We start from the raw sequence: 12,164 nt of genomic DNA, 5'->3' as shown, positions 1-12,164 counted from the left end.
GAGAGACCCTAAAATCCTTAGTTAATCACTAGGAGCCAAAACTTGATGTGGTGGATTAAAAACCCAAAAGCTTTACAGAGTAATGCATGGAAGGGAAAATGCATGCCAGGAAGAGATGATAGTCTACTAATTTGGATGGGGGTTAGGGGTGGAGCAAATGTATTTCTTCTCTGGAATTCAGCGTAGAAATTAGAACATAAATTTAGCCCTCTTTTGGGAGTGTTCCTAGCGGAAATGGGACCAAATTAGAAAAAAGAGACTTGAATGAGCCAAAAATCTGTTTGATATCATAAGGTATAATATTGGTCCAATAGTATTGGGTGTAACCTCAATCTCAACAACAATAGAAGTAGTGGATGAAGTGCACGCATTGGCCAGTGAACATAAGCTTAGAAACACTGAAAGTTATCATAAATGAAATGGAAAGAGGAAGAATTAAAATCCAATGTAGGAAAGATATCCTTCAATAGAGGTAGTGGGCTAAAGGATATTTTGGCTTAAAGGAGGCTTATAGATTAATAGTTGGCATAAAAGGACACTCAAACAAAATTAAATGCAAAACGCTATGGGACTCTAAAATCTGGTAAAAGGTGATCCTCTTCCTCTAGCTTCTCATGCAAAACAAAATCTTAACTCAGGACAATCTCCAAAATGGGGTTTTCAAGGTCTAGTTAGATGTAGCATCTACTGGAAAACCATAGAAATGACCAAGTTTCTACTTAAAAATTATAGATTTGCATTAGAAATATGGGATCACTTAGCCATAATTTTTAGAAAATCAAATTAGAATGGGTCCAATATTCATTCAGCACTTGATGTATAGAATTATGAACTTTCACAAGTGCTATAGTGAAAAAAACACGGAAAAAAATCCTGAGATTGATAATATGGGAAATATGGAAGAAAGGAAGAGAAGAATCTTCAAATATTAGTCATTAAATTTTGACACTATTACAACTCCATAATGGGAAGGGTAAGGAAAACAATCCTCATAATGTCATGGTCTACATAAGATTGGGAAAGTAATTCCAAGGAATCACATGTTCTCACACTTTTGGGGCTCAACCAATCCTTTAAAAATTTTCAAGCTCCACAACCCTAGCCCAATCACTGAAGTCCTAATAAATAATAACCACCTTTTGTTGGCTTCTTAAAGTTAGACTTTGATAGGGCCTCTATGGGTAATCCCGCCCTTGCAATTTTTGTAGGGGTATTTATAGATTGTCATGGAAAAATCGCTCGCATTTATATGGGAAATCTAGGAAATGAAATTAGTAATGTGGTGGATGTCTCATCTCTAGAGCAAGGCCTAATAATATCCAAGCATCTTAATTATCAGAAATTGATAACCAAAAGGGATTCCATAACTATTGTCCTAAATATAAAAAAAAACCACAAAATGGATACAACCCCACGAGGTCTCGAATAGGTGGAGACTAATAGTAAGATTAACAAGAATCAAATTCTTAAAAGTGATAGTTTCCTTTGTACTATCACATATACAAAGAACTGGAAATAGGTTATAAACTAGCTAACAAAGGTCTACAATACAAAGAAAATACACTAGAAACAAATTGGCTCCATCCTCTTCTTACTGCATTAAGAACCATATGCAAAGAAATTACAAAAATGGACAAATATCCCCAAGGTGGGTGCAAATATGGAGAGGCGACCTCCTTAAATTAATGTGATGACCATCTATTTAATATTAATGGTAGGTTTCCCATCAAATGGTGCTCTGCATGTCCTAGCATATAAATATGCTTTTCTAGTAATTTGGTTAGTTCATGGGAGTGTGTTGTGATGATAGCCTTCATTGTGTGGGAGTCCAGTGAAGGGAAATTTTGTTTGAATTCTAAATGCAAGAGCACTCGAGTAGTAATTATGGTGATTAACGATACAAAAAATAACATATCATAACACATGATGGAGTAATGGAAATAGAGGGAGGGTTGAAGCTCATGTTATATATGATTGAAGTTTCATGCAATTGTTTCTCATGGGAACTCCTAGCCTTTATAGCCCTACTATTTTCAAATATTATAGGTTTGGAAAGAAGGAAATTCAAAAACAATCCTATAATAGAACTGTCATTTCATGCAAGATTGATGATAGTTTGCAACTGGAAACTACTCAGTCTAGGGTGTACTACCTCTAGTTTTTTGAAAAATTATTAGAGTCTCAAGTTTCTTGCAATTTAATTTTTTGTTCTGCACAACCATTTAGTTGTAGACATTTTTCTATCAATGTTCTATGAGAGTTGTGGATTAACCATCTTTTGGATATTTATCCCCTTTTTGGAACTTCTACTTCTAGGAGGTGTGTTTTTATGACTTCAATTTGAGTTTTTTTAGCCTCCATTTCACTCCCTACCTCTAATGTTTCTCTTTGTTGGAATTAACTTGCTCATTGTTAAGTTGGGTTATCCTTCTCTGGCCTCCTAGCAACCTTCCATGTGCCCCCTGTTGGAGTTCCTACTATCTCTCCTTTTCATCTCGTCCCTATTTGAACTCTGCATTTTATTTCCCCTTCCCTCCCTAGGACAGTAAACTCAATTCATCCTCCCCTAGGTGTCCTTGAGTCATGGCAAGAGGCTTTATCTCCTCTGCTCACCATGGAGGTAGAAGAGAATAACTTGGCCCCTTCCTTGATCCTAACCTTACTCCCCTCTCTTAGCCAAACCCAATCACAATCAAGAGCTCGAGCTACTATGACCCAATATAAAGAAATTATCCCTAAAGTAGTCCAAAGTGTAATCTCTGATGTGGAAGAACAAGTTTGAGAAGCCGGAAGTTTTATTACAGATAGGAAAGTGGATTGTGAAACCAATGCATGGATACTTGACACAAACAACTCTACCAAAGCATACACCTCCTCTTACATGGAAACCATTAATCTTTACTAACATAATAAAACACGTAAGGGAAGAGTTCTTATTGAAAGAGCATACTCTCAATAGGAAAGGACCATATACATGGAAAAATTAATGGACAAGGTGGATAGATTTAACAAGGAGGTATTGATTGTAGCCAAGAAATTGGAAAACTTTTACTTCTCCTTTTCGAACAATAATAGTAGACACCAACCACGAACTTCAGTGGAATCCCTAAATAAATGATGATACAACGAGCCAGATGTTTCAAGAAGAGTGGTCATAATGTATTGTTTGTCATTTCTATCAACTCATGTTTTATTTTATTTTCTAGTCTTCCATTTTGAGAGACAATTTGGTAGACTATAGAATACTCAATTGTAAAATTTTGAACTTATGTTATTGGTTTTGTAACATACGAGTTATGGATATATTTTATCCTTTTAAAAATAATCTATAAATTATTATATACTAATTTCCTCTTAAATAGTGCATACATGTTGGATGCTTATAATATAATGTAATTGAATAAGTATATGAGGTGATAAAAAATATATGCAAATGGTGACTTATATAGGTTATAAATTATAGGTTTATAAAAAATAATATATATATATATATATATGTGTGTGTGTGCTTTTTTTAAATAAAAAATAAATAATTAGATATAAAAAACATTGTATTAACTTATAAATACTTACTTTAATTAAAATTAATAAATAAAATATAAATTGAATTATTTAGTTTAAATAAAAGTAATAAAATAATATATATATATATATATATATATATATATATATATATATAATTTTTTAATTTGCCATGAGAAATTTTAATTATAATTAATGGATGGTTGAATTGTAAAATATTCAAAATTAATAAAATAACATAGTAATAAAAAAATGTTAAACTTTATTTTTAAAATATATTAATAAGTAGTTTTATAAAATTATATTGTGTAACAACAAAATTATACAGAAAGTAAGATAATACAATATTTTTCTTTAAGTAACTAAAGGCTAATTTAAATAATAAAATTGTGGATAGATACATATATTCACTATTAGTTGGATAGTGGATTCAACACGACCACAAGAAGTTGGATTATATATGTCAATAACAATTTTTTAAACTTAAAAATATCTATCGAAATTGACAAAAAAAAATTCATTAATTAATTAAACATGAGAATTATTATATTTATTTGATTACTTTTTTGCATAGATACATATCATCATAATTGTTTGCTTTAATTTCCCACATAAAAGTAAATCATTAAAAACTTAAATCTTTAATTCTTAAATCTATCTAAATTGACAAAAAAAATTCATTGATTAATTAAACATTATATTTATTTGATTAATTTTTTGCATAAAAACGTATCATCATAGTTGTTTACTTTAATTCACCACATAAAAGTAAATCATTAAAAACTTAAATCTTTAATTCTTAAATGCATTGTACTCTAAATTCATAAAACATAAGCTCCCCAAACTAATTTACTATGTGTGATTAGGAAATTAACCTATAAATGAACAATAAAACATAAATTTACCAATAAAATAAATTATTTGAAAATCTTCTACCAATAAAAAACAAATATAAACTTCAACTTTAACCTCTACTAACCTTCCAACATTTATTTACACATTAATATATCCCCTATATAAAAAGTAATGAGTAACTAGGAAATAACCGTAACCAATTGTTGTAGGAAAAATAAAAATACGCTGAGAAGCTTATAATCCAATATGACCCGATTACCAAGAAAAGCGAATCTAAATAAAGTGGTGTGGGAACAAATATATCAATCTATACTCGGTGGAGCAATCTCATTTTGGCAGAGTGCGACTTGAAAGTTGAGAGCCCTGAATCGGAGCTTTCTCGACCATACTATTAAACCAATCGATAGCCATAGGTGAGGTGAAATAGAGATATTTTGTACCGGCTGTGGGGTAGATTTTCTCACTCCCATCACTGAAAGTTGTGACAGCAAGTGACTCCGCCTCAGGAACAGGCTCACGAACAGTATAGTCATTAGGGACATAGGAGCATGGTGGCATTGGAAAACCCGAATTTGAAACATATTTGTAAGAAAAGAAAAACTTAAAAGAGAAATAAGCCCAGGAGTAGCTAAAGGTATTTACTATTTTTAATAACATCGAAAAAAATAGTCAGGAACAAACTGTTTGTAATACCTAAAAAAAATCCCGGCACGGATAAACTGTTTTGTAATACCTGAAAGAAATTCCGGCAGGGAGTTCAGCTAATAGATCTGAAAAACTAAAACTAAAACAAGTAGGAACAAACTGTTTGTAATACCCTAAAAAACATCTCGGCACAAACAAACTGTTTATACAGTACCATATAAAAAATAAAAATAAAATTTTATAAACCAAAAACTAAAAGCAGAAATAAGCAATTTACTGTTTAGCTAATAACTCTGAAAAATAAAAACAGAAATAAAGTATTTACTATTTAATCTACCATCGAAAGAAAACATCCAAGAACAAACGGTTTGTAATACTAAAAAAAGTCCACTGCTAATGAACGGTTTATAATACAAAACAGTAATAATACTGGTGTTAATCTTTGTAAATCGATTTCAAATACTAAAATTTGAGCTATGGAAATTGGTGATGAGATTTGTTTTTTTTATTGCTTATATCTTCTTACACTACAGGTGTATGGGTGACATCTATGGGTAACGCCTCCAGAGATTTGAACACGGATGAGATATTTTGTCCACAAACAACTTATAATACCAATCCAAAAAACTGTTCATAAACTTCTTAGAACTGCATTCACCAACACGGGGAGTGGTTACTGTCTTTCCTCAAAGGAAAGACCTATGTTAGTTTCATGCCTACCTTGAACTTGTAGTTTACAGACTACAAAAAAAATGAAAAAACAAATTACATGAAAGACCGTCTTTGCCATATTCAGGGAAGGCGTTATGTATGACTTTCAAATTTCAAATGAGTGGGACCGCGTTTCCAGAGATGATCCAGGACGAGATGCTCCATGGATGCTTATGTGACGGTCATACGGGAGGTCATCGTAGCTGCTGGATGTTCGGCAAGTGCTATTTAGTAGACTATTGCAACATTAATGTGGCTTGACATGGGGTCGATTTAAAACATTACAACATGCCGCGCGGTGATGAGAGAGAAAAGAAAAAGTGCGGCGTGTTGTAATGTCTTAAATCGGCCCCATGTCAAGCCACATTAATGTTGCAATAGTCTACGAAATAGCACTTGCCCTGGATGTTCCATGTATGCATGCCGCCTGATGTGCAAAATCTTAATGACTTCTATACGGCAGTACTATGGGACGTAAACGAAAACGATAACGGAAACGAGGGGTCAGTGAGCCACGTCAATAAATCTAAGTAACCTGCAATCGAGATAAGCTCGGCGGTATTTGAAGAGTAAATCACTGGAGGATGAACAATTTACTGGTCAAATTCCTTCCCTGACGAGGGTAGGTAGGCGCGTCAGCCAATCAATGATTTATTAATTATTATCTTCAACGCAAATTGCAGTACGTACGTGCGTCAGCCAATCAATAATGATTATCTTCGACGCAAATTATTGAGGATGTCAAGGACTACGGACCAAATTGATTGCGTTGTGTGATACCCAATTAACAGCAGGTCCCAACACTAAAAATCATCCAATTCAGGTTCGGCCAGCTGGTTATTGATCTTACCCACGAATTCAGAGAAGAAACCCTATGGATAATGGAGGTAGTGAGATGCTTAAGCTAGAGTAGTTGGAAATAATTAATTCCTACTTGTCTATGGTTGTATTTTTCTATTTGAGGAGTTTGTTCCTATGTAATAGGAATTTAGTTTCTCCTAGCTTAGTGTGTGGTTGAGAGAATCTCTCAACCACACTACTGTACGTCTAAGATAACATTCCTATCTTAAGACTACTGATTGTATAAATATGTGTGTAATCATTCAAGAATTAATAGAATATATTTTGAGTGACTGCAATTTTATCTTGGTATCGGAGCCTGTGAGGGCCTGGCCCCTCCTGGGCTGAGGGAAAATAAAGAGTGTAATATATGTTTGTTTGTCCATCTATATCTAAATATCTGTTTGAGAGAACCGTAAGGCTGTGGCAGCGAAGACGCGCAGAGAGACTTGTCGCTCGTGGCTTCAGGGCGATGTCTGGACTGCCCAGCAGATCGGCAGCAGAGGTCGAGCGGTCAGATTAACTGTGCAATCCATGGTGTGGCTGCGTGGTGGCTCTGTGTCCACCTGAGGGAGATCTGGTGGCAGATTGGGATCGATGTTAGGATCCTGTGGAGCGTGACGATGCCCGCTTCCAGCAGGGCGTCGTGGGATCGAGGCTCAGCAATTCGTCCGATGCGCTGGACAAAATTCGGTTCGAAGGACTGACGGATAAGAGTAAGCTCGATATTGATCAGCGTGGATTGTGCAGATCTGAGGAGATCCGCGTGCTTGAGAGGCATGAAGCCTGTATCTGCTGCAAGATCCGTGTATCACTCGGAGCCACAGAAGCTCTGAAACATCTCGGAGCGACAGAAACTCGGAAAGGGGAGAACCATTGGATTGATCGGAGAAAAATACCGGTGCCGAGATCGGCAGTCCGGCATTTGAGAGGATGATACTGCATTTGAGAAACAGAGTGCATTATTTACCTTGGTTGTTTCAGACATAGTGTTGATAAACATGTGGTGTCATGATATTGGCCGTGAGCATGCAGCAAACAAGCCACTATTGAAAACAGTATTCCAGGTTATGATGCGTTTATTTAGTCCCCGCAAGACAACATTATTGTTTGTTATTCGGGACAAGACTAAGACTCCTCTAGAAGTTCTGGAACCTGTTCTTCGAGAAGATATTCAAAAGATATGGGATTCTGTTCGTAAGCCTCTTGCACACAAACAAACCCCACTTAGTGAGTTCTTCAATGTGGAGGTGACAGCCTTATCCAGTTACGAGGAGAAGGAAGAGCAGTTCAAAGATCAGGTAATAGATTTGGTGCCATGGATCAGTTGATGGGAAATAGCGCCGCGAGAGGGTTTTTGTTGCTGAGGAAAGAAACATACCAGCAGCTGCACTGGCTCTCGTTTTTCGCCGGTGGCAGCTTGGCGCCCGGTGTGTGGCGTGAAGACTGTGGATCAGGTTGTGGATCATACTTGGGTAAATGTTTTTTGGTGAAGTATTTTTTGGAATTTAAATTGATATACATATTGAAATTAGCCACTTCAATATGGAGTTATTTTGTTAGAATTGGCTATCCTAACAAATGACAGGTTAAGCATGGAGTTCCAAGAAGTTATTTGACAAAGATGCCCAAGATGTGAACTTGGGATAAAGGAGCAGCAACAACAGTTATGGTGGACAACAAAGTAGATTTTTTGTTTTAGTGTGGTTTGTGGAATAGACTCCCTAGCATATTATTGTAATAGTCATTGTATGTACCAGAAACTCCAAATGTTGAATGTAAGCCTTGTAAAGGCATTTGAAAGTTCGTGGTGATCTCAAAACCACTTTGTAATGGTTTGTGGTCAGCCTGAAACCATCTTTTGTCACTGTAATGTGACGGTTGGTGGTGAACCAGAAACCATCTATAGAGCCTTAGTGGCTACAGGAGTTGCCCGGTGGTGGCACGTGGAGATTTCTGCTCGGTGGAAGCAGATCAGTGTTTTGCCCGGTGGTGGCATATTGAAGTTGGCGGATTTGCCCGGTGGTGGTAAATCGGACTTGCCCGGTGGTGGCAGCTTGCCTTTGTGGCTGAATGGTTGGTGGTGAGCCAGAAACCATCTATATAGTCTTTGTGACTGAAGTGCCTTTGTGGCTGAATCGCCTATGTGGCTTGAGGTGCCTTTGTGGCTGTGTGTACACGGGAGCTTTGTGCTCGTAGGAGCAGGTGGACTGCAGAACACCTGGCTCGGACTCAGATGTTTTTTTTCCTGAGTAGAAGGGGATTGGCGTTTTTTCGCGCTAACAGCAATGCCAGGAAGGCCAACTGGCGCGACTGTTAGGCCATTAATCACGCCAATGGGTGCGGGTTTTTCATTCAGGATCGCGCCAATTCACCTTCAGGGGATCCGTGGGATCGAGGAAGTTGTGGATCTGTCTGAGGGCGGCAGATTGTGTTTTTGGAGGTTTTGTACATGCAATTCGCCTGATGGTGGTGGATTTGACTATCATGACAAGTAGTCATTAAGGAGGGGAGTTGGAAATAATTAATTCCTACTTGTCTATGGTTGTATTTTTCTATTTGAGGAGTTTGTTCCTATGTAATAGGAATTTAGTTTCTCCTAGCTTAGTGTGTGGTTGAAAGAATCTCTCAACCACACTACTGTACGTCTAAGATAGCATTCCTATCTTAAGACTACTGATTGTATAAATATGTGTGTAATCATTCAAGAATTAATAGAATATATTTTGAGTGACTGCAATTTTATCTAGAGTAGGTCCATATGTCAATACACTAGCAATTCTCTGTCTGTCGAGGTGAAATGACAGGTTTTACCCGCAAAACAATTGGATTGTGATACGAAATTAGATTGTGATATGATCTAACAAATAAAAGTGAAATATGATAAAAATGGCTAAAACATCATAATTACAGAAACACAATTATATTAATCACAAATGGTGCATATGTAAACACACTCACACACAGATTTACATTCAGATTACTCTATTAAATAGAGTTTTTGAGATCCAACTTATTCCTAAATTAGATAGAGAGGTTGAGAGAATTTCTCAACCATCACAAACCAACTTCTTAAATATGGAATGTAAGCATTAACTCCAACATCCCCCCTTAATGATTACATTACATGAAAATAACAAAATAATCAAGCTTATCAGTAGATGCTCCATCAAGTTGCCTCATAACCCTCGGAAAGGTGTAGTTGGCAAGTTGGATTCCCGAGTTCCCTTCCTCAACTCCCGAATCAAGGACCTCCCGAAGTCAATTACTGGACAACATCCCAATCTGTCGCATAACCTCATTAGGAAACCACTTCCACGTCTACCACTAATGAGGGATCATTCCCTAGATCCGCAACTGCCATACTGTCTGGACAACCATCCATATTGAGCCTTACTGCTACTTGATCTTTAAATACTGGCATCAGACACATAGTTGAACTGCTGGTTATTTGCATGCAATTTCAATACCTCCTTCGCCTTCTGCTTCGTTTTCTCTGCGCAACTGAGTTGTTGAAGCATACACAGTTTAGACACAGCTCCACACTGAAGCACCTCCCGAAGAATCGACGCAGTTGAAGAATATATGCAAAGCGACCAAAGAATTCGAACTGCTTTCTGAGTGGCAATTTCTGAAACCCTAATAATCTTCTTGGAGACTACAGCAATGCCCATCGCGTGATCAGCCATGGCAGCCCTTCCTTCTGCATAGTCCACTAGCATGTCCAACAGATCTAATATCTTTTCACACTTGGGCTTCTCGGCCTCTGGAAGTAATTCAATCAGACAAAATACTGTGCCTGCCTCTATAGCCATTAATCTGTTCTTTCTGGACCTTTTACATATTGCTATGAGGACAACCAAGGCAGCCATGATCGCCTGATGGCAGGATTCACCCTTTATGATCTGTAGGAGACCTTGGAAAATATTAATCTTTTGCCTGCCGATAAATTCCCAATCAGATATCCAAGTGGAAGCCTTCTGCAATAAAACGACCGCGCGTTCCTCACCTTTTTCAATCAGATTCCAAACGTGGATTCCCTGTGAAACATGACCGGGTCAGCCACGATGGGTACTGTATTCATATAAGCTCTGGGCATTTCCGGATAAAAGCAGTCCAGCACATCATAGTTGGCAGTACCCAACGATAGCAGAACCACCGACAGCGTCAGGGAGCCCGACGGCGGCAAGATCTACTACGGCATCGCCACGCCCCGGGGCCTCTGGACGTTTGGAAGCCTGAAAGGGTCGGCGCTTGACACGTCCTGCCTGAGGCTCAAGTTTTGGATCTCGTTCCCGGACGGATCAATCCACGCACTTTTAATTAACTACAGACAGCCCAGAAAAGACGGTCCAGCTCCACGCAGTTGCTCCTCAGGTAGGCAGCGCTCCTCAGATGGATAACACAGGTTCAGATCTAGCTCTGATACCATGATAAAAATGGCTAAAACATCATAATTACAAAAACACAATTATATTAATCACAAATGGTGCATGTGTAAACACACTCACACACACAGATTTACATTCAGATTACTCTATTAAATAGAGTTTTTGAGATCCAACTTATTCCTAAATTAGATAGAGAGGTTGAGAGAATTTCTCAATCATCGCAAACCAACTTTTTAAATATGGAATGTAAGCATTAACTCCAACAAAATATAAGTAACTAAAGCATTTATATGGCTACTAAATTTGTAACTAACGCATTTATATGGCCACTAAATTTAAGTAGATAATGCATTTATATGGCTGCTAAATTTTTAGCTGTTTATTTGTTTTTTTAAAAGTCAACTTCGGGAAAAATTAATTAATTTATTATTAATAATAAATAAGATATATAAAATTTTAATTTACTTATTAACAATTATAAATTAAAATCCAAGAAACTTTATTTCAAAATAAAATTCCTATCAAAGTAATTATATTGTATAAATTTTGATGAGTACCAAAAGATCATTATCATGTAGATTTGAAATAAGGTGATTCGTGAATGCTTCTCAGAAAAAGTGGTTAATAAAAATATTTTTAAATCATTCCAAAAATACAATTACTAGTTTTAAATTTATATTAAAATATATGAAATGATAAATTGTTTTTTATATTAAATATATGTTATCCGGCAATAAAGTCTTTGTTATTCAAATTAAAAAGTATGTTGTAAGAAAAATGGCATAAAAAAATTAACGTAAATTGATTAATGTTAGCTAAATTAGTAATGATGGATAGATAAATGTAATTTTGTAGTTTTATTCTAAAATGAACTAATAAATTGAAATAATGGTTAGTTTAATTGCTTGCTAAGCACCTGGATTTGCATAAATTTTGGTGGTTAGTAACCACTAATAAATCCACACATTTACAATTTTATTCCTCCATAAACATAAGTAATAGTGACAAATAATGTTGGGTAAATATATTTATTAACATTTTATTTTATCTATTTTTTAATCAAATACTTAATTAAATTATGGTGGGAAGTAATTAATAGTAAATATGTTTTATTTACATCTTATTCATATCATTTTTAATTCAAAAACTTGATTAAATTATGGTGGGAAGTGATTGATAGTAAATATGTTATTTATATCG

The 12,164-nt window shown here is 36.0% G+C and overlaps 1 pseudogene; it reads right to left on the bottom strand.

Annotated features, from left to right (window-relative positions):
• Positions 1-9,983: 9,983 nt before the first annotated feature.
• LOC149242171 (E3 ubiquitin-protein ligase PUB22 pseudogene) lies at positions 9,984-10,445 on the bottom strand (annotated as a pseudogene).
• Between the last annotated feature and the right edge of the window lie 1,719 nt (positions 10,446-12,164).

This window comes from Pinus tabuliformis, chromosome 8 (genome assembly GCF_031772625.1).
Source record: "Pinus tabuliformis cultivar Carrire ecotype Pingquan chromosome 8, CPIR1, whole genome shotgun sequence".
Classification (NCBI taxonomy): domain Eukaryota; kingdom Viridiplantae; phylum Streptophyta; class Pinopsida; order Pinales; family Pinaceae; genus Pinus; species Pinus tabuliformis.
This window is presented reverse-complemented; position numbering and strand designations above follow the sequence as displayed.